The following is a 25,864-nucleotide window of genomic DNA, read 5'->3' on the forward strand; positions in this document are numbered from 1 at the left end:
TTAACTTCCATCACTCAGAACTCCCACAAAGCACGAAGCAAGCAGCATCCGGAATAAGGGAACATACTTAGGCAAAACTATTCTCAAAACGAGAAACTAATCTAGCATAAGATGCTAAGCTCCTGCTATCAGGCATAACCTAATCAGGCTATCCTACTGCTGTCTACTCAGTACTAGCATGCAATACTCGTAAAGCTGTAACACATAAGCAGGCACATAAGGCATTCTCCTAAATCCTTAGTCCTATACTAGCATGCTGTTCTACTAAAACTGAAATTGAACAAATAACTTGTATGGGTAATTTGGGAGTACTTACTTGAGCTCGGCTGATCGCATGCACCACACCCTTATCTTGTTTAAAAATTTCTTTCTTTCTAAGTGCTTTCAAAATTCTTTTAGAAAACATTTTACTTTTAGAAATCTTTTTATTTCCCCTTAGTTTGAGTTCAGATACACCCGGAAGTGTATCCGAATCCCTCAAACCAGGGCTCTGATACCAACTTGAAACGACCCAAAAATACGACCCAAAAATTTTTGTTTTTAATATAATCAAAACTGTAATCAGAGCATCATATAATAAAACCATGCGTGATGTATTCCAAAACATAATAAAATACTGTGCGGAAAACTGTATCATACTACATCAGATCAAAACATCTAAACCAATCCCAGGCTAAAGCTGAGGCGGTGGTGTGTGCGATGCCATCATCCCGAGCTCTTCCCTTTGCTTGCGGAAGTACCTGAAACCAAAACTGAAACTGTAAGCACGAAGCTTAGTGAGCTCCCCCAAAATACCACATACCATACAATAGCATATAACACATATTGGGCCTTGCCCACTGCATCGGGCCGAAGCCCGGAAACTGCATCGGACCAAAATCCGGAACTGACTGGGACCTTGTCCCCTGCATCGGACCCAAGTCCGGAACTAACTGCATCGGACCGAAGTCCGGAACTAACTGCATCGGACCGAAGTCCGGAACTAACTGCATCGGACCGAAGTCCGGAACTAACTGCATCGGACCGAAGTCCGGAACTAACTGGGACCTTGTCCCCTGCATCGGACCGGAGTCCGGAACTAACTGACTGAACATATCATGACATATCAACTAGCATGAACACATATACTGCATACTACATCGAGCCGTAGCCCGGAACACATAACACGTAACACATAAAACATAGCACATAAATCATGTCTGAGCCACGAAGGCATCAAACATTCTAGCTGCTACATCGGACCGAAGTCCGGAAACTACTGCTAACTGGACGGGCCGGCATTGCGGCCTTAGACCCGTCCCTACTTGAAGGAAACTCACCTCGTAAACTGGCGGCTGAGTGTGTGTCTCTGAAAGCTACCGGCTGCTGCTCCTGAATCTCCTCGGCTACAAGCCCATGAACACACTCAATCAAATACTAAACACTGCACTTGGGGTAAAAATGACTCTTTTACCATTGGTCAAAGTCAACTTACTTTTGGGGCTGACTCGCCGAGTTGGGTCACCCAACTCGCCGAGTCCTACTCTCACTTCTCAGTTCTACCCGCTGCTACTCGTCGAGTGTGGCATCGACTCGACGAGTACCCTCTTGATCCAGGAACTCAGACAATCTTCATCCGACTCGCCGAGCCGTATGAACAAACTCGACGAGTTGTTCATGATCCTAAGAAGATTGTCTTGGACTCGCCGAGTTGTATGAACAACTCGCCGAGTCCCTTCATCACTGAGTCTACCCTCAACTCGCTGAGTCCACTCTCTAACTCACTGGATTCACTCGACACTGGTTAAAATGAAGGACTCGGGAACTCGCGACCCAAATCGCCGAGTCGTTCTTCCCGACTCGCCGAGTTGCCGCCATGCAACTGATTTTTACTCGATTTTGTTTGAATCCAACGCATACAATTGATAGATCTGAGTCCAATACGCTGATTTACCACGTAAAGTTTCCAACTTTACGTGCACAACCTCATGAATAAGGGAAATAAGGCTAAAAGATGCATAAAATGGGTAGATCTATGATTAATATGCAAAGTAACTCCAAAAAGACAGAAGATATGGGCTCTACAACACCCCAACATTCAGATCCAAAGGTATTTCGACTTATTAAGACATTCATGCAAACATAAGGCTTGGAACAAACATCAATTAGCTCTTAGAAGAGCTCTAATGGAAGTTTAAAACATAAAATAAGAAGGGAACTCCGAAAATACCTCAATAAACTCAGATTTGCCCTTGGATCTTTGCAATACAACTCGTTTCCTTGCTTCTTTCTTCTTTTCCTTCTTCACACCTTCACAAAAAGGCACCAAATCACTTATAAGCTCTCAAGGGAGGATTAGGGTTTTCTCACTGAGTTCTCAGGGTGAGGGAGGCAAGAATGGGGCTATAAGGTGGTTTAAATAGTGAGCAACCCGGGGATTTAGGGTTTCACCCAGACGGATGGACTCGCCGAGTCCAGAATATGGACTCGCCGAGTCCCCGGCTCACGCGTGCTCGCAGCCGCGACCCTACTCGGCGAGTCAGGCTATGAACTCGCCGAGTTCCTCTTGCAAAACTCACAACAAAAACCAATAAATTAACATACCGGGAACGGGTCGTTACAGGTCTAGCACCAAATGATATAAAAGATTGTTTTGAAAGAATATTGGGTGTTCAACGCGGACATATAAGAGGCATTGGGCGTAAATCCCCTACCGTTGTGTCTATGTACAATCAGCAACAACCAATGACACAAGAACAACCACAATCACAAGTAATTGTTAGTAAATGCTATAATGGAATGGTATAATTAATTATAATGTTATTCTGATATATTGTTAATATATTTTGTTTTTTTTATAGTTGCAAATGCTCCAAACAATACTACAAGACCCGACTTGTTCTGCAGCATTGGAAGAGTGGTTTCGCTCATTGCCGCCACCAAATAATGGAGATGATGATGAGGACGAGTAGTTATTTTAGGATTTTATGAAACGTTTTGTAATTTGAAACAATACTAAATGTGGTATATATATGGATTAATATTTTGGATTGATTTTGTGTATTAATATTTTGGATTGATTTTATGTATTAATATTTCTATATAAAATTATCTGATTTTTCAAATGCTATATGGATTAATATTTTGATTGATTATAAATTTAATGTGAAATAAATAAACAAAAAAAAAAATCAAAAGAGCATTAGCGGCGACGGCTTTTGTGGCGACAGCGTCGTATTAGCGGCGACAACATATTAGCGGCGACTGGCAGCATTAGCGACGACGGAAGTATTAGCGGCGACACCAAGTATTTGCGGCGACATTGAGCGTATTAGCGACGAAACAATACCGGCGACGTATTTGCAGCGATATGTCGCCGCTAAAGGTATTAGCGGCGACACGCGTAACCTTTAGCGGCGACAGGTGTCGCCGCTGTTGCCCAATCTTCTTGTAGTGTATATCTCGGCAATTTTGAAAAAACTCATCATTACTATAGCGAAATGTTAAATAAACTATAAAAATGTCAAAAGTCTATCATTTAAAATAATAAAATGTCAAAATCAAACGTTATGAAATTAATTAACATTTCCCACCATCAAGGTGGCATAGTGAAACGAAGACCAATAATGCATTTTTTCTAAAAGAGGTCTTAGCGCATACTGCACACCAGCGAAATGATACAAGTATTATTTCCTTTTAATTGGTCAAAGAAGTAATAAGAACCATAGTGTACATTAGCTCCAGATGGATTATTGCCAAATTTCTAGACCCAAACTTTAATCCAATCACCATTTACACCCAAATTTGTTCAATTATTATCTGGTGTGGAACCGTTCTTGTAAGTGGAAACTCTCCTTTACAAGAGCGGTTCCAACTCTTTACAACAAGGAAAAGGTAAAATGATGCAGGTTGGAAGAGAAGATGTCGACCAATGGTTTAACTTGGAATTGGATCTAGGATCCAAATGATGCAATAACTCTATATGAGTTATGGAAATTATATTCATGTATTGGTTCGATGGACATTCCCCCACAATCTCCTTTTGGTTTTAGATTCATGTTAAACCCGAATGACCGTTTTACCGTCAACACTATGAGGAGACGCATAGATGTGAAAATTAACCACTACAAGGAAAACAGCCTTTTACGACGCTCATTGCGCGTCGTAAAAGGCTCAGACGACGCGCAAATGCGCGTCAAGGAAGGCCCTGTCATAAAGAGAGACGACGCGCATTTACGACGCGCGTTTACGACACGCAATGCATATCAAGGAAGGCCCTGTCATAAAGGAAGACGACATGCATTCGCGTGTCGTAACCTTACGACGCGTGTGTTAATGACACACAATGCGTATCAAGAAAGCCCCTGTCAAGAAATGCCATGTCATAAATGAAGATGACACACATTTTTGCGTATCATAATTTTAAATGTTTAAAAAAAATATTATTTATAGATTTACTTATTTTCAAATTAAATTTGTATTTAATGTTTCATAATAGAAAATAAAATATCATATACAAAAAATAGAATCCATTGCATAAAATTTAATGTCATACAAATAATCATTCCATGGAAAGATAAAATAAATTAATAAAAGTTGTAACAGAAAGTTACAAACTAATAATTCTAATAACCTAATGTGTGCCTCACTATAAACAAGATTTGTGCTGATGAACCCATCCCTACTCACAGTATCTCCACTCTTCCTTAGTAACACCACTCAATTAAGGACTCTAAATCTATGAACTTGCTCACAGTATCTACATCTGCAGATGAACCCATCCCTGCAAGCATGAGGGCAACCTGGTCAAAATAACCAAAGGCAGAGTCAGCAATATCATTATTATATAACTAAAAAGAAAAAAAAATAGAATTAAGATATATCAATAAGTCATAGATACATTTCCAGTTACAAATTTATATGAAATTCAGATTGATAAAAATGAGGATGTAATATAAATCTTTTAAACAGTGTTCCTTACATTAACTCTTTCTACCCTCTGCATTTCATCTTCAAGCAAAGATACTTGTGCAACAAAAGTCCAATGAATCCAAATTTGATGTTAACCTGTTGTGTGAGTGTTCATGGCCCCTTCATCACTAATATTGTCTGATGTCAACACTGTTGACATTGTCAAACTTCTATCTGTTGATCATAATTACATGTGTCATATGATATTATCTTTAATGTTTGTGACCTTAAGATTTTCAAATTTGAACAAAACATTCAAAGAGTTAACCTGCATGTTTTGCATTGGAGAAAAACAGCCTAGAAGGATTGTATAAGAAATCAAGAAATGGGAAAGATTACTAACAGGGTAGTCTTCGAGCTTCCTTACAAGACTGGCATGAACAGGAGCTCTTCCTTTTGCAAGCCTAAGCTCTTCTAGACATTCTGATTTCCTTATGCTCTGTTAAAGAAAATTAGAGAACACATCATGTAACGGTAAAAAGGTAATTGGGAAAAAGGAAAAGAAGTTATTAACTTAATATGGTACCTCCAAGAAAGATGCATTTTGGGGATCATCAAGTCTTCTCAACGGACCATCGTTAACAGTGAAACCATTGGTCCAGAAAAGCTCATGTCTCTCCTGATAGTAATCTTCCACTTCCAGAAAAGCTTCTAGTAGTGAATTATAATACTTTCAGGTTCTGGCAAATTAAAACCGTAGTGTAACCGACTTAGACTAAAATGGGAATAAGAAATATTATAATAACAGCAAATAAAGTTATAAGAATAGCCGACTTACATACCTATTGGAATTAAATAGCAAAGAACAAACATACACAAATAAATAAAGATTGCTGAAGATCAAAAAGAGTACTAATTAAGAATGAGAAATCGGCGATTAGGAGCAACGCTATTGACATATATGATGCAGGTTATATACATAGCATTAAAACAAATTTTGCCTTTTTGCCCATAATCCAAATGACAATTTTACCCTTTTTGATATCTCATTTTTTTTGGTTTCTGTTCATTGAATCAGAATGCAACTAAATGTCTTGCTGCTCTTGTCTCTGGTGGACAACAACAATTGCTCTCTGACATCATCATCTTCATGTGGGACCAATTGATTTCTCTTGAGGTGTTCAGGGGCAACTCCATGCCAAAACATCCTCTTTGCGTAATAAAATTGATCCAGCATAAATGGACACACTACCTGTGTATGTAGGTATGTATGCCATTGCCATCCATCAATAATTCCTAAACTGCCCTTCCTTTTTCTATTAATGTAACTAATACTAATCAAGGGTAAAGTTTTCCAAACACACCTGTGGAGTTCCCGCATGCAAGGCTGCTGAAGTTGATCCACTAGTCAAACCAGATTATACACAAAATAGAACATTAGTACAGACAAGGGTAAAATTGTCTTAAAAGTATAATTGAATAAAATGTAATGATACGAAGAAATTGACAAGCCTGCAAAAGTTAAAAGCCATAAAGAACTAAAAAAACTAAAAAAAAAGGGTATTTTAGACATAAAAAGCCACCAGTTCTTAGGGGCCATAAAGAACTAAAAAAAATCCCGGTATTTTAGACATAAAAAGCCACCAGTTCTCTCTCCTAAAAATTACTTGATTAGTTGCATTTTGGGTTGGTAATGTAGAACTTTCTTGAGTCCAGTCCAATATAGATTTAGGAGGACCTACCAATGCTAGATAAAGGAGCTATAGAAAGGTAGAAAATCAAGCAAAAGACTGATTAGTATTATATCAAACAAATAAATGGGAGACAAAATCAATGAATCCTTGATCACCCATTGGTAATCTGTGCCTTAAAGATGTCTTTTTTTGGATTAGATACTCCAATCTGTTTGTGTCCTGAACAATAAAAACTTAAATAAATTATTACATGTACATATTAATACAAGAATTATTATAATCATAGTACCTGATTATGCTCATAAAGCATATGGTTTTTGGTGAAGTATTTGTGTGTATCTTTTCCTTTTACAAGCATTTCTTGATCAATTTGACTTATAATTCCAATCACACATGCAAGCAGAGTAGTAGGAGAATCATTCTGGAAAAAAAAACCTACAACAAACAAACAAACAAACAAACTCATACACCTCATTTTATTTATATGCATATTATTTTGTTTAAAGATTAAAATTTTAAAAGACAAAAAGAAAAGGGATACGTACATTTCCAGTACAAAGTTCAGCTAAAATGCAGCCAAGTGACCAAACATCAATCTTTTTATCATAAGGAAGCCCTAAAAGAACCTCTGGTGCATGATAAGACCTTGATTGGACATAAGAACAAAGATGATCTGTTTCAAAACAACTGCTTCCAAGATCAATCATTTTCACTTCACTTCTGTTGTAACTCTTCACCAATATATTCTCAGGCTTTAAATCACAATGTATAAGCCCTAATCCATGTAAAAACTCAAGTGCCTCCAAACACTAAATCGTTATTTGACTACATAAACATAACAAAAATGTCACAAATCCCTCAAATAAGGACCAATATTCTAAACTTAAAATAAATATTGTAAGGGTTAAATGTGAGAAATAACAAGCGAGTTTCATATATTGATTTACTATTCCAGCATTGTAGTTTGAAAAATCTACCCAATTATATCAATGACATCCAAATTATAATGTTATAATTGAGTAGATAACTGAAAAGTAGAATGCTATGATAGAAGGCAGTGAGAGTAGTAGGAATAAAGAGATTGTAAAAACAAAAAACAAAGCAATGCAATGGGAGTAAGTAACCTTGTCCTTGATACCCTATATGGGTAAAACTAAATTTTGTTTACCAATATATATGAAGTCTTCTTTTTTTTTAAAAAAAAACCTAAATTTTGTTTTTATTTTTGTAGCCATTAATTGCCATCATGGGAGTTACACCCAAGGGTTATCTTTTTTGTCATTTTATCAAAGGGCATATTCGTCAAAACACCAAAACTACACTAGGGAGAAACCAAAAACCATAAATGATACTACAATCATGACACTAGAAGCAAGAGTAGGCACCTGTAACACAAAATAAAACCAAGGGCAAAAAGGTCAATGTTTGACATGAGTTTTGAAAACACCAACAAAGTAATAAGAAAGGGCATGTAATTGAGATAACATGTTATCAACCCACTCAAATCTCAAGGCAACCAGCAACATGAGAGATAAAAAAAACAAAGTAAAATTGTACTTAACAAAAAAAGTAAACAGCAAATTGAGTTTGGAATCAATCATTCTGATGTTGGTTTCAAGAAGAAGCAAGTGCTTTGAAGCGAGAGCACAGTAGACAAGTTGAGCTTAAAGATGAGAAAAGGGTATCAAAAAATTATGAGCTTAAAGATGAGAAAAGGGTATCAAAAAATTACTAGCCCTGTAGTAATTGATGATTGTTTATGGCTTTATGCGTCTTGTGTGAGATGATAAATCATAAATATTGTTTTGCAATATCCTAGCTTGCTTCGAAAAATTGAATCAGTGACATTTTCATGTACAGATGTAGCTGATGAAAAGAAAAAACCCCACATACAATAATAAGAAGTTCCTAAATCTTAATTCAAAGCAATTATTCATTATGATTCAACTGAAGGAGTAGATTCACATCTAAATTACAGATTGGACACTACAAATTTTGGACATTAATACCCCTGATGGCCAGATTTGGTGCCAAAGGGATTTCAAAGAAGAAACAAGAAAATTACTTGTTCAAACAGGAAACGGCTTATGCTTTTTTGGTATAAGAGCAGTAAACAAGAAGAAAATTACATTTTAAACAAAGCATAATCAATTAGATCCGGTAGAAAACAAAACAAAATCAAACAAATAATCAGGAACTTATTCGAGAAATCAACAACATTAAGGTTTTTAATTGACAAAATGGTAGATGGGATTTCACCATTAATGGAGTTTAAAGTAATAATACAAGTTGAGAGGGAGATAAGAAAAGAGAAACGAAAGAGGAGAACGAAGAGTGACGAAACAGATTGTACCTGATGACCCGGCGGCGGCGGCGATGTGGAGTGACGGAGGCAGAGTAAGAAGCGTTGAAGGCGGATCAAGGACCAATGTCTGCAGGAGGTTTGACCGGTGTGGAGAGATCGGAGGATGCAATCATGAAAGGAAACGTCTAGCCGCCCGCAGATATAAGCGCCCAAAAAGTCTGTTTGCCAAAAAACAAACGAGGCCTTAGTCTTCTACGAAGAAGGACTAGCGCTTCCTCTGCTATTCCCCGACCCATTGGGCTCATCCGTACACTTTCCTCTCCGAGTCTCCGGTAGACTTCAACTATGAATCTGGTGTGAGAATACAGGGTTCTTGATTCCTAGGGTTATAAGAACTCGTAGAACCAAAATCCCCTATTTCCCAAAAATACATCTTCTCACATACCAAGGCGCTTTCCCTTTATCGTTTCTGAGCGTCAAAAACGGGGCGAGCATGTATTTGGGCTTTCTGCAAAAGATTGAAACAAAGGAATTTGAGGTCAGGTGAGCATGAGATCATCAATGAGGAGAAGTGAGCAAGGGGTTGCAGAAGGTGAGGCCAGGTCGCCGGATCGATGCTATAGAGCACTGAGTGAGCGAGTGTTTTGAGTCTTAAAAAAGCCCTAGAATTAATATCAATATCGGTTCGTGTGATTTTGTTATTCGACCCTTTTATGTTCGCCATCTCCCTCTTCCTTCTGCTCTGTTAGATGAAGAAAGGTGAAGTGAGATAGCAGTTGATGGTTTGCAGGGAAGATGGTTTGAGGTGTAATGGCACGATCTGATGCTTCTGGATATATTGATGGTGGTTGTTGTTACGGTAGAGATATCAACAGTATCATTCTCTGAAGCGGCGGCCATGAAGACGAAGGCCATAGGGCTTTTTCTTGCTAGTTGGAAGAGGCGGGGGGGTTTAATTTTTGGGATTCAATAGGTGGGTGAAATCCCGCCTTAAAAATGCGTGTTTCATTAAAATTATAAAGCAACACATTTAGAGGACGCACATTTTATGAAAGGCACCCTCCGCATTTCTTTTTTTTTTCTTTTCTGACACTAATTGTAGGGCACGCACATATGCGTGTCTACTATCCTTCAAATTTTACAAAATTGACATTATTTTTTAGGGCACACACAAATGCGCGTCCTCTATCAGCGAGTGTCATTGTTTGCGCGTCATTAAAGGGCTATTTTCTAGTAGTGAACCCATATAGTGGTCCCTCAATCGTATGGGACAAAATGGTTCCATTAAAACTCAGGTGCTTCATTTGGAGGGGTTCATTGTATCGAATTCCTATAGTCACATCACTAGTTGAAAGAGGCATAACAATATCCATTCATCTCTACAAGTTTTGTAACACTGGACCTGAAACGGCCGACCACCTTTTACTTAATTGTGAATTCGCAAGAGGTGTTTGCAAATGGATCTTCAAATGGCGTGGGATCAACACACAACATTTCTCGAATATTAGGGAGTGCATTGATTTGCAGCATCCTGGGGGAATTATCCAAGGGAAAGAACAATCTTTATGTAACATCCCAAAAATACAGGCTAAAAATTTCATTTTAATTATGTTATTACATAAAACCATCAGTATAAAAACATTGATAATAACATCTCATGTCAAAAACCAAGTGTCAGTAATCTAAAACATAGTATCATAAAACCATATCAGAGCGTAATTCCCAAGGATCTCATGTGCGGAAAACATAGTGTGATGTGCTGCGATCGAACCGACTCCTTTCCTATGAAAACGAAGTACCTAAAACCAAAACTGAAAACCATAAGCACAAAGCTTAGTGAGTTCCCCCATCATACCACATACCACACAATCACATAGCATAAATACTATCGGGCAGTTCTGGGGTGCCCGACCTACCCGGTACGGCCATTCTGGGGTGCCGACCTACCCGGTGCAGCCATTCTAGGATGCCGACCTACCCATGTCAAGCCATTCTGGGGTGCTGACCTACCCATGTCAAGCCATTCTAGGGTGCTGACCTACCCGTCAGTCCTAACAACCGACCCTCGGAGACTATTTCACCCCTACTGCTAGTATCACATGTATCATAACATAAACATACTATCAGACATGTCTGGGGTGTCCGAACTACCCTTCGGTCCTAACAACCGAACTTGGGGACTATTCCCCTCCTACTACCACTATCACGTATAACATATCATGCCAGCATACAAACATATCATCACGTACTGTTAGACATATCTGGGGTGCCTTACCTACCCTTCGGTCCTATCAACCGAACTCTACTATTATCACATATAACATATCATGCCAACATATAACATATCAGGTAGTAGCAAACCTAGATGATATCACAAAGACAATAATCTAACATACAACTCCTATTGGTGGGCCGACATTGTGGCCGTAGACCCACCGCTACTGGAAGGAAACTCACCTGACACAACTGAAGTCCCGTAGACCCAATCCCACACTGCTGAAGTCCCGCAGGCTAAACCCCAACTATTGGTTGACAGATTCCCGAACTGTCAACACCAAAATAACACCCAATTAATAATTGGGTCCCAACACATAACCATAATACATACTTGGATAATTACTACATTACCCCAGGCTTGGCTTATTTAAGCCCAACAAGGCCCAATCTATAGGCCCGAAGCCAACTAGGAATCAAAGCCCAACATATGGCCCAATTTTCTAAATTGGGCCCAAACCCTTATAAGGTCTTACCATAAGGCCCAACCATTTAGTCCAGTCCAACATTCAACATTCTAATGGCCCAATATCACATAATCATAAAGGCCCAAATTATGGCCCATTTATGGCCTAATTTTCCAAATTGGGCCCAACCCCTTACATGGGCCTTACCCTAGGCCCATTAAATTATTTTAGTCCAATTGCATGATCTTGTATGGCCCAATTAATAACCCAATCATCAAGGCCCAATAGAAGGGCCCAAAAATAAACCCAAGTGAAATTAGGGTTTCTCATAAAATGACGGTGAGGGTTAAGTTTCCTACTTAACCCATTAAAGGTTTCATCCACTAAGGACTTAATCCATTAAGTCCAATATTGCTTAGATTAATCTTTGCCAATGATTATTATTTAATATCTCAAGTTATTAAATAATTTCCGTGTGTCCCGATTAATATCCCAAAATTAGGGTTTTGATTGCATTAGGGTTTTCCAACATAAATACTAGCCCATTTATTAATTTATTGGACTTTTATTACAATTAGGGCTTTATTGGGCCTAATAAGCCCACTAAAATCTTATTAATCCCATATGGGTTTTATTGGGTCCATTAGAGTCCATTAAGCTTCATTGGGCCCATTAGAGCTCCTTTGAGCCCACTAGGGTTTCTAGCACCCCAAACGAATCTATCATAAGAGGCAAAGCGCACCGCCACCCGAAACGGCGGCCGATGGCAGCAGGAGGCGACAGCCACCACCCTAAGGTGGTGGTTTTCAACTTCTTTCCATTATTCCATTTTTACAATTTACAATGAACTCACGAAATAAAACACACACTAACTACATCAACATGCACCCATGGCGGCTTATGGTGGCAGCGGCTTTTTCGGCTAGACAAAACACACACAACACCCATATAAAAGCAAAATCACACACCCACACAACTCGTAGCCACCTCTCACGGTGGTTGATGGTGACGAGCCAAGGCAGCAACGGAAAGAAGTAGAAGAACTAGCGGCATGTGGTGGGATTTGCGATGACAGCCACCATGGCCGGCTGCCATGGTGGTTCTCCATGGCTTCTACTCGACAGAGGCCCAAACTTACGAACACAACAGCCCCTCGGGGTGGCAAACGATGACCGGAGCAACATACTTGAGCCATACGGAGGTCGCAACTGAGAAATAGCACCATGAGAACGATGAGGAGGATGAATGGAGGCTGTCGTGGACCGAAGCAACGTTGACCGCCGGCTAGCGGGGCTTTCGTCTTCAACTGATGGAGCATAACGGTGGCAGCGAACACACCCAAAACTCGTCGTCGACTTGCTCTCGCTGGACGCTAGGTGCTGCGACGTGTTGGCGGATCGGAAACGGTGGTTGGCAACCTCAACAGAGGTGGTGGTGCAGCGTCGGAGGACGAAGAAGCGAGACCGGCAGCTGGACGAGGGGGCATAAGGAGATGACGGCTGCAAGGGTTTCTAGAGTTCCAGAAGAGGGGATGGGTTATATACCCAATTCTTTAACTAATTTTCCATAATGACAGTATTAGCCCCTCCCTTTCTCTGTTATTTCCAATTAAGTCCATATTTTACCTTTCCTACCCTGACTTTGGAATTCCTTTCAAGTCAAGTCCATAAATTTTACCAATGGCCCCTCTATAACGAATTCTTCTCAAAATCAATCTAAATGTTACTCTTTAACCCTGATTCCATAAATTCTTACAAAATAAATCCGAAACTTACAGTTCTAACCCCCAACTTCTAAAATTGTGACCATTAGCTCTTCGAAGCCATCCTTTGATATATTATTATTTATTTTAAGCTACCATTTGTTCATTAACTTATTTATTTAACTTAATAAATAAATGGGTGTTACAACTCTCCCCACTTAAATTATATTTCGTCCTCGAAATCATTCCTTACCATTCCTTACTCGCCCAACCACTATAGTAGCATGGTCACCAACCTGGGCACGCCCTAGCCTTCGCAGGGTAGCTATGACTAATATTCGCAAAGCCCTAATATCCTCATGTGAACGAATTCCTCGCAATAGGATTACATCTACTTCATCTGAATATACTATCTCGAGATGGTCTGATTCCCCAACAGACCACTCATACTGTATCATTACCATTGAATCCAGTCCGTTCATCCCTCAACATGCTACTCAACTTCTGATAGCTTTAGGTTCTCACTATAAAAAGCTTCACAGACTCAATAATCCCTGCAGATCACTTATACTTGGCCAAGGCTCAGCTGATCCTGTTGTGAGTGACTTGTCACTTCCCAGATCAACCAGCTATTCCATCAGTACTTGCAACCTGAAACACAAATACTAATACTTCCCAAACATTGAAACCGCCCGAACACTGAACTGCCTGAAGCAATATACGCTGCTATATAGCTGCTTACCAAAAGCTACCGAGACCTCCTGGGTCTCAATTCACTTGCCAATCCTCTAAAATATTGGGTTTACACCCGGCTGTGGAGCCAAAGGACTCACTACTTAGTCACCTCACACGACTTCTGAACGAAATACTTCTCTAGAACTAGTTGCCACTAGTTATCATGACACTCTGACTCAAACAACTTTCTGATCTAGCCGATCGGTTCCGTGCGTCGAATCCCGACGTCACCCAATCAAAAACTAAAAGTGATTGCTACCTAACCAATGGTAGTCTTCATCACCAACGACCTTAAGTAGTCCATTGCTTCCTTGATCTCATATCTGTAGTGACGTCCCTACCATCTCATTACTGGCTTAACCAGATCTAATCCATTTGGGTAAGTCCAAAATCCAATATGTGGATTTCCATATCCTCACTGCTGCACCCGAACTGGTGTGTACTATTGCTCCTTTCGCGTCCTAACAACGCACTCATGCTACCTACCAACCTAGTGAATGCTACGACTACACCCGCAGACTTACAACACTATATCGCTATCTGGCTGCTAGTCAATGCTACGGCTACACCTGCAGACTTACAACACTCTATTACTATCTGAATGCTTGTGAACGCTACGGCTACACCCGCAAACTTACAACACTTCCCATGCTAACTGACCACTAGTGAATGCTACGACTACCCCCGTAGTCTTACAACACTTTCCAAACTATCTGACTGCTAGTGAATGCTATAGCTACCCCAGTAGTCTTACAACACTTTCTATATTGGGTCGAACACGCACTCTACCTAACACACAACTGAACTTGAGTCCTTACCAGAAATCTAACCTGGTTCCCGAAACCTGCTATCACGCGACCCCATTGTATCAGTACCGTACCCATGCATATGATCAAAGCGTCATCATAAACCACAAAATCATCTACACCCTCTGGCAGGGTGAGAATCTGTGCCTCGTACAACCGCTGTCTGAGAGCCTCGAAGGCTGCCTGCTGCCTAGGCCCCTAATGAAAGGCAACCGATTTCTTGGTCCGTCTGGTCAAAGGAACCGCAATCTCGGGGAAGTCACATGTAAATCTCCGGTAGTAACCTTCTAGATCCAGGGAATTCCGAATCTCAGATGGAGACCTCGGAATCTCCCACCGCATCACGACCTCTATCTTGGCCGAAACAACTAGAATACCCTTCTGGTTGACAAAGGGGCCAAGAGATTGCACCTTGCGCAACCAGAATTCACAGTTGGAGAACTCTATAAGAAGTATCTCCCCCACTTAGATTCGACTAAGTCTTCCCATTACTTGAGAATCGAAGGGTTCCCAAGCCTTCTTGCTTTCTAATATCCCACCGATGACAACCTGTGCCTGCCAATGCTAGCGTGTAATCGTCGATTAAGCCTTGAGATCTCCCATCCTCAGAAATCTCAATGAGTACTCTTGAAATCTGATCCAGTCTGACACCTCAATCCATCTAACATGCTGCCAAATGAAGACCTTAATCTTCACTCTATTTGACGAATCCTCGTTCCCACTCCCAATCTTGCAGTACCACTGAACTCTTATCGAACACAGCCCACGCGTAAACACAATTCTCTTGAACATCCAATGACCAACCACTTATGCATCTAACACCCGCGAGGTAGTGCCTTGAACTCCAAAGTTCATCCATAAACAATCACCGACCATACCTGCACAATGGTAGAATCCCTGAACGTTGACCTCACTGGAGAACTATCACTCCAACCCTGACCGAGTATCCTCTATATTATACTCCTGCATAGATCCCGACAAGGATCCGGAATGATAATGGTACGCGCGGAACCCGCTCCACAGGATGCATCCCTCTGTGGGTTCATCAAGGACTTCTCGGCATGTGGGATGGCATATATGATCCTTGATAACCCAAACACTAGCAGGAAACCGACCCAAGATCTATCTTATCCAAACTCACTCATAACTCCAATGTGATATGTATCCCCAACATCCATCTAGTAGCAATAGAAGATGACATACTCGCAACATCTGATGGAATACTAATCACCTTCTGCAGACATGATCAACCCCGCTACCCTGTAGTAGCCTAAACCCTCGGTGCGACAAACTCCCTTGTGCATTGTCGTGTACGTGCTGCACTGACTCAAGCCCTATTAGCCTTTCACCCGATGATCAGAAGTCATGGGTCTCTTCCTGGGACGCTCTACTATACGCACCTGGAACAAACCTCTGTTTCCAGGGTGCTCCAAATCGATCTCACATCTGCAACTTCTTGGAAATCATATCCTTTAGGGTCTGACACCCTCTCACGCTCGCTAGCTCACTTGCCAATCGCCAAGCTACAACACTGGAACATCCTCTATCCCCAAACCGGGTCACTAACTCTTCCTAGAAGCTTCTCAGATTCTCCAAGAATCTCACTGATTCGAGTATGGATCCTGTGCTTTTAGTAGTACAGGCCTAATACTACCTTCCACACCTATCCATACTTTCCTCAGCAATCCTCCCGGACCCTCCAAGTCACTTCCTCAACTAGTACACCCAAGTCTAACTGAGCCTCAATACTAACTCACTGAAATATATCCTAGGCTTCCCTAGGTTCCTGAACTCACCCAGTCCTCGGCTGCTGAAAGATTCTCAGTAATGTCAACTAGCTACCTCATGAATATAGTCACATGCAACAGAGATCAGATAATCCTTCAAGTAAAAGACTCATCCCTATAACGGTTAGACTCAAACGAGAGCTTCGCAATAGGGTCAAATATATCACTCTGAGATTATCCAGCCTGTGTGACATGTGACTTAGCATATGCACTTAATAGCTAACTCACATTACTAAGAGTCCCACAAAGCACAAAGCAAGCAGCATTCAAACAATGGAAAATCTAAGCATCATATTCCAATCAAATCATTTTATCCTCTAATCAGGAAATCTGTACACGATATTCAAAGGCTCATACAATCAGGCATAACCTAAATAGGCTATCCTATCATTGACTGATCAGTTCTAGCATGCAAGTCTACAAGCACATATAATAGGCATATAAGGCATCCTCCAAGATCCTTAGCCCTAATCTAGCATGCAATTCTCATAAGCATATCATATCATAACATCTCATAACATGTACGGATATCTTGGGGAAGACTTACTTGAGCTTGGCTGATTGCACACATCACACACTTTGTTCTTTTCAAAGTTATGTTCCTTTCTCAATTCCTTTTCACTTCTTTTTTTTTTTAAAAAAGGGCTTTACTTAGGAAAATTTTCATACCAAGTCCTTAGTTTGAGTTCAGACACACTCGCGAGTGTGCCCGAATCCCTGAAACCAAGGCTCTGATACCAACTTGTAACATCCCAAAAATACAGGCCAAAAATTTCATTTTAATTACATTATTACATAAAACCATCAGTATAAAAACATTGATAATAACGTCTCATTTCAAAAACCAAGTGCCAGTAATCTAAAACATAGTATCATAAAACCATATCAGAGCGTAATTCCCAAGGATCTCATGTGCGGAAAACATAGTGTGATGCGCTGCGATCGAACCGGCTCCTTTTCTTTGAAAACGAAATATCTGAAACCAGAACTGAAAACCATAAGCACAAAGCTTAGTGAGTTCCCCCATCATACCACATACCTCACAATCACATAACATAAATACTGTCGGGCAGTTCTGGGGTGCCCGACCTACCCGATACGACCATTCTGGGGTGCCGACCTACCCGGTGCGGCCATTCTGGGATACCGACCTACCTGTGTCAAGCCATTCTGGGGTGCTGACCTACCCATGTCAAGCCATTCTGGGGTGATGACCTACCCGTGGGTCCTAACAACCGACCCTCGGGGACTATTTCACCCCCTACTGCTACTATACCATGTATCATAACATAAACATACTATCAGACATGTATGGGGTGTCCGAACTACCCTTCAGTCCTAGCAACCGAACTTGGGGACTATTCCCCTCCTACTACCACTATCACCTATAACATATCATGCCAGCATACAAACATATCATCACGTACTGTCAGACATATCTGGGGTGCCTTACCTACCCTTCGGTCCTATCAACCGAACTCTACTATTATCACATATAACATTTCATGCCAGCATATAACATATCAGGTAGTAGCAAACCTATATGATATCACAAAGACAATCATCTAACATACAACTCCAATTGGTGGGACGGCATTGTGGCCGTAGACCCACCGTTACTGGAAGGAAACTCACCTGACACTGCTAAAGTCACGTAGACACAATCCCACACTACTGAAGTCCCGTAGGCTGAACCCCAACTATTGGTTGACAGATTCCCGAACTGTCAACACCAAAATAACACCCAATTAATAATTGGGTCCCAACACATAACCATAATACATACATGGATAATTACTACATTACCCCAAGTTTTGCTTATTTAAGCCTAACAAGGCCCAATCCATAAGCCGAAAGCCAACTAGGAATCAAAGCCCAACATATGGCCCAATTTTCTAAATTGGGCCCAAACCCTTACAAGGTCTTACCATAAGGCCCAACCATTTAGTCCAGTCCAACATTCAACATTCTAATGGCCCAATATCACATAATCATAAAGGCCCAAACTATGGCCCAATTTTCCAAATTGGGCCCAACCCCTTACATGGGCCTTACCCTAGGCCCGTTAAATTATTTTAGTCAAATTGGATGATCTTGTATGACCCAAATAATAACCCAATCATCAAGGCCCAATAGAAGGGCCCAAAAATAAACCCAAGTGAAATTAGGGTTTCTCATAGAATGATGGTGAGGGTTAAGTTTCCTACTTAACCCATTAAGGGTTTCATCCACTAAGGACTTAATCCATTAAGTCCAATATTGCTTAGATTAATCTTTGCCAATGATTATTATTTAATATCTCAAGTTATTAAATAATTTCCGTGTGTCTCGATTAATTTCCCAAAATTAGGGTTTTGATTACAATAGGGTTTTCCAACCTAAATAGTAGCCCATTTATTAATTTATTGGACTTTTATGACAATTAGGGCTTTATTGGGCTTAATAAGCCTACTAAAATCTTATTAAGCCCATATGGGTTTTATTGGGTCCATTAAGCTTCCTTGAGCCCATTAGAGCTCCTTTGAGCCCATTAGGGTTTCTAGCACCCCAAACGAATCTATCACAAAAGGCAAAGCGCACCGCCACCCGACACGGCGGCCGGTGGCGGCAGCCACCACCCTAAGGTGGTTGTTTTCAACTTCTTTCCATTATTCCATTTTTACAATTTACAATGAGCTCACGAAATAACACACACACTAACTACATCAACATGCACCCATGGCGGCTTAAGGTGGTAGCGGCTTTTCCGGCTAGACAAAACACACACAACACCCATATAAAAGCAAAATCACACACCCACACAACTTGCAGCCACCTCCCACGGTGGTTGATGGTGACGAGCCAAGGCAGCGATGGAAAGATGTAGAAGAACTAGCGGCAGGTGGTGGGATTTGCGATGACAGCCACCATGGCTGGCTGCCATGGTGGTTCTCCACGGCTTCTACTTGACAGAGGCCCAAACCTACGAACACAACAGCCCCTCGGGGTGGCAAACGATGACAAAAGCGACATACTTGAGCCATATGGAGGTCGCAACTGAGAAATAGCACCATGAGAACGATGAGGAGGATGAATGGAGGCTGCCGTGGACCGAAGCAACGTTGACCGCCAGCTAGCGGCGCTTTCGTCTTCAACTGATGGAGCATAACGGTGGCAGCGAATGTGCCCGAAACTCGTCGTCGACTTGCTCTCACTGGACGCTAGGGGCTGCGACGTGTTGGCGGATCGGAAACGGTGGTTGGCGACCTCAACAGAGGTGGTGGTGCAACGCCGGAGGACGAAGAAGCGAGATCGACAGCTGGAGGAGGGGGCATAAGGAGATGACGACTGCAAGGGTTTCTAGGGTTCCAGAAGAGGGGATGGGTTATATACCCGATCCTTTAACTAATTTTCCATAATGACACTATTAGCCCCTCCCTTTCTCTTTTATTTCCAATTAAGTCCAATTTTTTACCTTTCCCACCCTGACTTTGGAATTCCTTTCAAATCAAGTCCATAACTTTTACCAATGGCCCCTCTATAACAAATTCTTCTCAAAATCAATCTAATAGTTACTCTTTAACTCCTGATTCCATAAATTCTTACAAAATAAATCCGAAACTTACAGTTCTAACCCCCAAATTCTAAAATTGTGATCATTAGCTCTTCGAAGCCATCCTTTGATATATTATTATTTATTTTAAGCTACCATTCGTTCATTAACTTATTTATTTAACTTAATAAATAAACGGGTGTTACACTTTGACTCCATAGTGTACTGCTTATTTTGGAATATCTGGATTGCAAGGAATGACAAATTATTCAAAGAATTGAGAATCACTCACACTAAGGTGGCTAACAATGTTATTTCCCTCTCTTAATTATGGTGCTAACATAGAAGTAGTTTAACATAGAAGTAGTTTCGGGTGTGGAATTGGGTGGACTGGAGTATCTCTCCATTTTCTCATTTTTATTCTTATATGTAAGTTCATTAGGACCTTTTTGTATTTCGACACATTGCGACTTAGCTTCTTGCTAAGTGTTGTTTAATATATATATATATATATATATATATATATATATATATATATATATATATATATATATATATATATATATATATATATATATATATATATATATATATATATATATATATATATCTTTTGTTGTTTGAAAAAACAAAAAAAAAAGTGTTTTATATAAACCTTCTTAATTATGTCTTTTATTTTTACAATGTTTATTTTATATTTTTATTAACTTCAATGTATTAATTCATTTTATTTTAAATAAATAAATAGTAATATTTTATTGTTAAAAAACTATTTCCATTAAGTTTTTATATTATGATCAAAGTAATATAACTGTTCAAAATTACTGATTTTAGTAGGGATGTTAACGTGGGCAAACGGGACGGGGAGTGCATCCCCCACCCCCGCCCCCGAAATTTCCCTGTTCCCCCGTTCCCGTTCCCGCCTCCGTCCCCGAAATGTTTAGCATTCCTACCCCCGCCCCCGCCCTCGTTTCCCCGCCCCCGATTGATTGCCGCTGTCTTTTTTTGGTTTAAAGGAAGTTGTTATTTAGGCTAAAAAAATTTATTTTTAAGTAACAAATAATTATTTATAGCATAATTTTACATGTTAAAAAAAATTATGGCATCTTAAAAACATTATACTAAGAATTTAAAAACATGTTTTTTGATGAATTTTGGAAGCTCAAAATCATGTCATTGTTTATTATATTTATATAATTGATATATTTAATATATACGTAATTGATTAACGGGGTCCCCATGGGGGTTTCGGGACTGGATTGTCTACCCCTGCCCCCACCTCCGAAATTAAAACGGGGGTTAACCTTACCCCCGCCCCGTCCCCGACCCCAATTTTTTTAAAAAAATTCCCCAAAATGAGACGGGGCCCCCACGGGAACGGCGTATCACGAGACTTTTTGACATCCTTAGATTTTAGTTCTATTTTTATTCTTATAAAAAAAAAAAGTTAACATACGTAGTTATTAAATATAGAGATCACTATTAATCAATGGATCCACATATTTATACTTTTAGATTTTTTTTCGCATGCTCTTAAATGTGTTATTTATTTATATAAAGGTCATAGTTGACAAGTTGATGCTTAAAAATATAATATTAGATTTTGCAATAGTAAGCTTTGGGCCACAAGAACTTCAATTGAGTTATGGAATTTCAATGTCTGGTCGTAATGATGAATATGGAATTAATCTAATTGGTGAGCATGTTGACTTATATTAGTGTTGGAACAGGATGGATTAATGTTAGAACTAACTTGTTTTTATATAATTAAAAAAAAATTAAAAGAAATGTTTGAATATCTTTTTAAAAAAATATGAATATTTGGAAAACCAAAAAAAAAAAAAAAAGCTTATTAATTTGATTTTGGGAAACGTTTACTGGTCCCCAGTATTCGTCCAGAGGTCCTTGAGCAACTTATACTATACTTTTTTTAAATCTAAAGGTTCAACAATTTGCAAGTGGTTGATCCTGCAGCTCAAGCAAGAAAGCTTGGAGGAAAACAATACATGATTATTGTATTTTTTTTTTTTTTTTTTTTTTTTTTGGGGGGGGGGGGGGGGGGGGGGGGGGGGGTGTTGTGGCAGCCATATAAGTTCAGACTACAAGTGGATTGACTAACTACTACAAAAAACTTATAGGACCGGGTTAATTCGATTAAATAACACGGTTTTAAACGGGGTCTTAAAGCTAGCGAGCCCTATGTGAAAAAAGGAATAAAACCCGGTTTTAAAACCAGCTCCTATCTGACACAAAAGAACATGATTGTTCATAAAACCGTATGTAAAGATCAAGACACAAAACCGGGTCATATGTGGCTAAAAGAACCCGGTTCCAATCCCCAAACCGGGTCATACAATGATTAAATATGGACATTCCATTCAAATAACCGGGTCTTTTTCAGCCTTACAAAAACCAACTATAATCACTATAACGGACAACATGGTTATAAGAATTAAATTTGTAATAATTTTATTCAAATAACCATCATATAAAGAAAACAGTTGATAGAAAACCACAAACTGATACTTGCATCCAAAACATACATTCAAAACAAAACAAAAATAATGCATTCATGAACAAATTATATTAATATAAACATGCTAAATAACCAATCATTATAGTCATCGATAAAAACATGCTTAAGTGACGCTAAAAACTCATTGATTTGGTCATTTCATACTACATAAAACTTACATAAATAAATTCAAAAAAGAAATTGTTTTCCCATGCAGAGGTATTGTCCAATAATCAAGTGATGCAGGTATTGTCCAATAATCAAGTGTTGCAGCTATCCTCCAACCTCACTTAAAAATAAAACACAACAATTGTCCTTCATCCTCACTGAAAAACAAAACACAACAAATAATTAGTTTTTTTGTCTAGCATTTTAAAAGAGTTGAATTTAGCAAACAATCATTAAACTAAAAGTAGGATGTTATAAAATTAACAACTAACCTTATATGCACTATTAGACAACCACATCTTTCATAAAACTTAGCAACAGTTGTAACCAATGTCTTTTCCTCAAATGCAGTTTTGTCATCCCAAAGGTAACCAAACTATATGAAAATAAAATCAAAACTACTAAATAACGAAACAATTTGTTTGTTGCTTTAGAAGAATTTTTTTTTAAGAAGTACTTACTCTACTCGGAAATCTCTGTTGTCTGTTCAACACAAAATCAAAGTTCCAATTCATTACATAATGCCTACTTAGCTTACGTTCCAATACACCGGCTTGGTTGCACTAAAATTGTGATAGAAGGTAAACATAAATCACAAATGAAACTACATCTAACTAGTGGATAAGTGTAACACCGTAAAAATCCGAACAATTTTTCACTTTTGAAAACTATGAACTATCATTGGCATTTATAAATAAAACATTGTATCACATTGTATTAGTACAAAACCCAAAGATCAAAATATTTAAACTCCAACGTGCGTGTGTACGAGTCATGCCGACGTCTTCCCGCGATCCTCACTAGTACCTGAAACACATAACACATAACACTGTAAGCATAAATGCTTAGTGAATTCCCCAAAATACCACTCTAACACATACGCCTTTCTAGGCCATAACCCCGCGGGATCTTCCGATCCAAGTGTCTCAGGGGATTTCCATCCCATAACTCTGTTGACCTTCTGGTCCATATCATCTTGACCTTCCGGCCCACATCATACTCATATCACATAACACATCACATATAACTTACATCACATATATAACATACACGTAAGACCCTCCGGTCACACATAGTTACCCCATCGGGTAAGGCATAGTGAGAAGACTCACCTCAGACGTCTCGTAAATCTCTGACTCGGTAGAAATATTGCCTAGCCTCCTCATATTTACACAAAGTAAATACTCTCATAAATATAACTCTCGAGGCTAGACTCAACCGTCTATTGTCACCCTCAGAAGGGTAAAAGACTATTTTACCCCCCCTCTTGACTCAAGGACCCTATTGTTGACTAAACCCTAAAAGTCAACAAAAGTCAACGGTCAACTTTGACCCAACTCGTCGAGTGCACTCCGGTGACTCGGTGAGTACACACATGTCCACTAACTCTCTGTCCCGCTTGGTATGTCGAGTCCTTCCCTATGCTCGACGAGTCACACCTGGCATGAATCACGGGGCTACCTCGACTCAACTCGCCGAGTCTCAAGAAAAACTCGACGAGTACCGCCTTGAACTCCAGTCTTTTAATCCCCTTCTGACTCACTGAGTTATCCCCTAACTCAGCAAGTCTACTCATTGGGTGATCTGCGTGGAGCCTTAACCCTACTCGCCAATCTCAAGAACAACTCGGCGAGTTCATGCCATGCACAAACTCTATTGACCTCCTGAGGTCAGATCTGTGCCCCTAATCCATAGATTTGGCCTTCCCCAGCATAAATGACACATAAAGTTTAAATCTTGATGCTTATAAATCAACCAATAGGCATCAAATGGTGGTTTAGTCCCAAATACTTTGTTCCAAGGTCATGACCTCCATTGTTCTTCTTAAAGCTTGAAAATTAAGGCTCTCTGGACCACTATGGGTCCAGATCTAAAGTCTCATCTCCAGAAGGGACTATTTGGACCTCAAATCAACTTAGACAAGGGCACAAGAAACCCTAAAACCACATATCCTTCCCAAAACAGAAGAAGGGTCGAAATAATACCTCAAATGAAATGATCTTAGCTTTTAGACCTCATAATAGCAACCTCCTTTGCTTTCCATTGGCTAGAACCTCCTTCTTCTTGCAAAATGTAACGTCCACAGATCCGAGTTAGTCAATTTAGAAGCAATAGGGGTCGAAAATGATTTTTCAACAAAAGATTATTTAAATAATCTTAACCAAGTTGTAGAATATGTCACAAGGTTTCCGAACATATAAAGAACGCCGAAATCCGAGTTATAACGAAGAAGTTATGACCCGTCGAAGTTTCGCGTTGGAATCGGCACGGCACCGGGAAGCGTAAATAGTGAATTTATGATAGAGCGAGATTTAGCCTTAGTGATCTAAACGAATGTCGTAGAATATGTTAAACTAAGAACATCGATAAAAAGAACGCCCAAATCTAACTTCGTATAAAGAAGTTATGATTTTTCGAAGTTTCGGATTAGCAGTGTACAGCCCGAAATTCGAATATTAGATCGAGCGGTTTTAGCCGACACGACCTAAACGAGAATCGAAGATCTCGTTAAGAATAGCGTAACGAGAAAAAGATGGGCAAAAACGGACATCGGATGAAGAAGTTATGAGAATTTAACGGACCAATCCTGTCCCGGCCTGTTAATAATGTAAAATTTAAAATCGAGTCAAAATTAGCCGACGGAGTCTAAACGAAAGTTGTATAGTACGTTCCCTCCTTCGTGTGGATATAAAGAACATCGAAAACGGAGCTCGTATGTGAAAGTTATGATTTTTAGAAGTTGGAAGGTGAATTTGCGAAGCTGATGCATGGATCGCTGACGTGGCAAGATCACAGCCGTCGCTTGCGGCCCACGGTCCTCGCTTCGGATGATGACACGTCGCCTCGCATTACGCCCAGCGTCTGAAGTCTGTACGCCACGTGTACCCTCGCCCTGATCTACTCCGAGTGTAAGACAGCTGGAAGCTCGCTGGCAGCCTTATCCGATGGTTATGCCCTGCGTAGGTCCGAGGTACGCCCAGCGTACCGAGGCCTCGCAGGCTATAAAAAGGCAGCGAAGGCAGCTTCATTTCTCACCCATTTTTCACTT

At 39.9% G+C, this 25,864-nt stretch overlaps 1 pseudogene; it reads right to left on the reverse strand.

The window, feature by feature from the left end:
• Positions 1-6,695: 6,695 nt before the first annotated feature.
• Positions 6,696-19,523, reverse strand: LOC111878283 (uncharacterized; annotated as a pseudogene).
• Positions 19,524-25,864: the final 6,341 nt, after the last annotated feature.

The sequence above is a fragment of the Lactuca sativa genome, chromosome 7 (genome assembly GCF_002870075.4).
Source record: "Lactuca sativa cultivar Salinas chromosome 7, Lsat_Salinas_v11, whole genome shotgun sequence".
In the NCBI taxonomy this organism is placed as follows: domain Eukaryota; kingdom Viridiplantae; phylum Streptophyta; class Magnoliopsida; order Asterales; family Asteraceae; genus Lactuca; species Lactuca sativa.